The sequence below is a fragment of the Pistacia vera genome, unplaced genomic scaffold (genome assembly GCF_008641045.1).
Source record: "Pistacia vera cultivar Batoury unplaced genomic scaffold, PisVer_v2 Contig840, whole genome shotgun sequence".
In the NCBI taxonomy this organism is placed as follows: Eukaryota; Viridiplantae; Streptophyta; class Magnoliopsida; order Sapindales; family Anacardiaceae; genus Pistacia; species Pistacia vera.
Window position 1 is genome coordinate 594,483 of NW_022196713.1, and position 4,499 is coordinate 598,981.

Below are 4,499 nucleotides of genomic sequence, written 5' to 3' on the forward strand. Positions count from 1 at the left end.
CCTATTGACCTTAGAGCTGTCTCGCGGGACAGGCTCTTGAGATTGTTGGGTATGGCCAGCCATATTAGAAATAAGGTGAATGGATAAGACGAATACAGGGTTTAGGGTTTAAGGTTTAGGTTTTAGGGTTTAAGGTTTTAGGGTTTAGGGTTTAGGGTTTTAGGGTTTTAGGGTTTAGGGTTTTGGGTTTAGGGTTTTGGGTTTAGGGTTTTTGGGTTTAGGGTTTTAGGGTTTTGGGGTTTAAGGTTTTGGGTTTAGGGTTTTGGGTTTAGGGTTTTAGGGTTTTAGGGTTTAGGGTTTAGGGTTTAGGGTTTAGGGTTTAGGGTTTTGGGTTTTGGGTTTTAGGGTTTTAGGGTTTAGGGTTTAGGGTTTAGGATTCAGGGTTCAGGGTTCAGGGTTCAGGGTTCAGGGTTCAGGGTTTAGGGATACTGACTCATCCAGACAAGATCGACACTACCCACATCCTATTGCACCTTGTTGACCTCTGGTTGCCGGAAAAACCCACTGTTTTTTCGCTAAAATGTGCGGATTGGGTTGGGTTTGTAAGCCATTTGGTGGACTTGTTTTGGTGTGATTTTTTGTGATTTTTTGCAGGGTTTCTTCTTGGTTTCTTGCTAGGTTTGATTTTGCAGAATTCTGGAAATTTTGGTTCATTCGACGGTTCTAGCAGAAGACCATGCCGCCAGGTTCGCAAAAGGCTGCATGCAGCCTCGCGCGGCAGCAGCGGCCAGCCCCAGCGCGCAGCGCGCGCGCCTCACCCCATGCGCAGCGCGCGTGGCCAGCGCCCCGCCGCAGCGCGCTCGGCCAGCGCCTAGCGCGCACGCGCGCGGCTACGCCCCAGCGCGGCCAGCGCCAGCCACCCCATTTTCCGCCCTCCCGTCCACTTTCCACTTCCCAAACACCAAAATCTCTTCACCCCAACCACTAATTCACAAATCCCCACTTTTACAAAACTCTTAACTCACTAAAATCACAACTTTTTTTCCTCCCACCAAGTGTTCGACAAAATGCCCGAACAAACCTCTCACACCCAAATAACACCGTGCCGCCCCAAACCAAGCCAAAACAGTAAACACTACCTCACCGCTCCCAGCCTTCCGGAATTCGAGAAAATATTTATGGATTGGGGATTTGGAGCCATGGTTGGATGACAAGTACTTGTTGTCCGTTTTTTCAAATGTGGCGATTCAAGAGCCAAGGTTTTTCACCACAAAAAGTCTTCCTTGGTTTTCTTGACTTTGATTCTAATGATATTGCAGTTTGGCTTTGCAATCGTTAATGGCTTACAAATGCCGAAGTCTAAAAAGGTCTTCAATCTCAATTGGGCATCTTCTGAGCCTCGTGAAAAAGACAGCCCCTAAGCCAAAAGATCAGGAAAGTAGGGAAGAGCCACATCAAAAGTGTCCTCCCTTGGGCGACAGGTTAGAGTGACAGAGTCGGGTCCCATTTCACCCTTGAAGCTGTGGACCTTGATATTAAGGATGACATCTTACATACCGGATGATGTTTTGATGATAATGATGCTGAATGGCTTCGCTGTATTGTGGTTTATTTCCCGGGATTTCATGCCTTTTCATGCTGTCCGCTCAATTGCTTTCCGTGCATGGGAAGCTGCGGGGTTGGAAGATGTTTTGTCCCAGGTACTGGCTTCTACATTTTCAGATTTAGGGATTAGGATGCGGTGCATTCAATCCTTGAGAGAGGGCCGTGGATGTTTGGGGTAAGTGTTATTATTCTGCAACAATGGCAGCTCCAGTTTACTTTTGATAAGAGCCCATCTCTAGAGTTCCGGTATGGGCTCGTTTGCATGGTTTGCCTTATCCTTTGTGGTCCTACAAAGGACTCTGCATGGTTTCCTCTATGTTAGGTCGACCGTTGTCTATTGATAAGACAACATCAGAGCGGACCCGTTTGGATTATGCTCGGTATGTGTTGAGCTAGATGCTACAAGCCTTTGAGACGTCATATTGAATTTCAGTGCCGGTTTATCTGCAGAGCCTATTCAGATTACAGTGGAATATGATTGGACCCCTAAGAGATGCCCTAAAGCTGTGTTTTTTGGTCATGTTTGTCACCAGCCGAGGTACCTACTCCAGCCACAGCTCAGGGTAAAATAAGGTAGTTACTATTTTTTCAGAAGGCCACCAGGGAAGTCAGTGCAACCAAGAACTGTGAGCCTCTGAACCACCAGCCACTATTGATCCCATCAGGAGAGAGACCGGGGGATAGAGAGGGATGTTTTAGTGCCATCTACAGTTTCAGTTTCGAGTACAGTTAGAGTTGGGGATGTTTCTTTGGCATTGGTCCCGTATCAGCAACTGTTCGTTCTAGCAGAGTGAATTTTCTGGCTCTGAATCGGGGTCAGACCTCATTCCCCCTTTCCCTATTGAGGACGGCAAGACCGTATTATGGGATTTACAAATTGCACGAAAACACTCATCCTTTATGAGTTCCGGGAGTAGGCATCCACCTCTTCCAACAGTATGCCTCGCTTGTTTTGCATAGTGACGATCTCCAGACACCAATGCTACCTTATCTGGATCAGTTTCCTTGCCACCCCCTGGCAAGGGGATAGGTCGGGGAAAGCGGCGGCTTCGCTCAAGTGATTTCTTAGCTTTTTCTATCCCAATTCCAATGATAGGGATTGGAATATTAAGGCCTTAACGGCTTCTCGAAACAACGCGCTGTGCGGAATTGGATTTCTGACTCTTCTTTGGGTTTGATTGGTTTGTTGGAGACTAAGGTTGAGCAGTCTCATTTACAGTCAGTGGCCTCGTCTGTTTGTCCTTCGTGGCAGTTTTTATCGAATGCGACAGATTCTATTGCTTGCCGCGTTCTGGTATGTTGGGACTCTTCTCTTTACTCTGTGCATAGTCTTCATTGCTCCTCTTCAGGAGATTACTTGCAGGGTTACTCATGTTTCTGAGGGGTTCTCATTTGGGATTACTTTGTGTATGGTTCTAATGACCCTGGGAATCGCCGCAATCTGTGGATTTCCTTAGGGATCAGTCGGCAGAGTTGTTGATTCAAGGGGCTCCCCGTGGCTTGTTGGGTGATTTTAATGCCATCTTGGGAGCTTCTCAGAGGTGGTTGGTGATCCTGAGTGGTATGTTATATGATGATTTTGGCCAAGTATCCATGATGCTGAGTTGATTGGGGTTCCTTTTACTGGGCTTCGGTATACTTGGCATAACGGTCAACAGGGCGATGGTTTTATTTTACGAAAGCTCGATTGGGTCTTTGCATCACTTTCGGTTCCTTGGATCGACCAAGCCAAGTTTCAGAGTTCCGACCTCGAGATGTTTCAGATCACAGCTCTATTATCGCCCGGTTTGGTCCCGCCGTGGCAAGGTACCCCCCTTTTAAATTTCTAAATTTTGGGCTGATCATGCAAATTTTAGGGATATTGTTCAGGCGTCTGGGACGAGCCTCTTTGTGGCCAATCCTATGTTCCGTCTTACGCAGAAATTGGGGCTAGTGAAACGGAAGCTAAAAGCTTTACATATTCGGGCTTCCAGTCATATCTCCAGCAGGGTACTTGAGGCTCGGGCTCGTGGGCAGCAGCCCAGGGAAATTTGGATCGGACCCCCTTTTCTACTAGTGTACTCTGAGGAGAGGAACCTTGCCAACCATATTTTAGTCTTTGTCGAGATGAGAGCCTTTCTTTAAGCGGGTCTCGTGTTCAGTGGTTGAACTTAGGGGATCAGAATACTAATTCTTTCATAGTCGTTGATCCATAGCAGGTTCGAACCGCATCCACGTTTGACTAATGGCATGGTACACATATTCTGACAGTCAGGGATTAGGGCGTTTGCGGTGGTTTTTTTCAGGATCTTCTTACTGCCCCTAGTCCCCTCATATTTGCCGAGGCTTCCAGGTATTTTTTCAGGCCGCATTTCTCCTGATATGATTTCCCCATTGACGTCCTATCACTGATGAGAGATTAGGATTGCTTTATTCTCTATCCCGGATGATAATCCCCCGGCCCGGATGGATTCACACTTTTTTTTTTTAAGCGGCCATGGGATATTATTGGTACAGATTTCAGGGATGCAGTGAGACATTTTGTTGCTACTAATGAAATGCCGAGATGTGTTAATGCCACCAAGGATTGCTTTGGTTCCTAAGGTGGAGAGCCAGAGTCGTATGACAGACTTTAGGCCGATATCTTGTTGTAATGTACTTTACAAGTGCATTACTAAGGTGATTGTGAATCGGTTTAAAGTTGTGCTTCCGGATATTATTGGGGTTTCCCAGTCAGCTTTTGTCCCGGGCCGAAGGATTTCTGATAATATTCTGCTGACTCGGAGCTTTTGCGGAATTATCATCTTGGGGGTTTCTTCACCTCGATGTGCCCTTAAAGTTGATATTCGGAAAGCTTTGATACTGTGATTTGGAGTTCTCCTTTTGGGTTGCGTACTTGTGGGTTTCCTGAGCGTAGGTGAGTGTGGATCATACATGTATCTCTACACCGTATTTCTCTGTAGCCCTAACGAGAG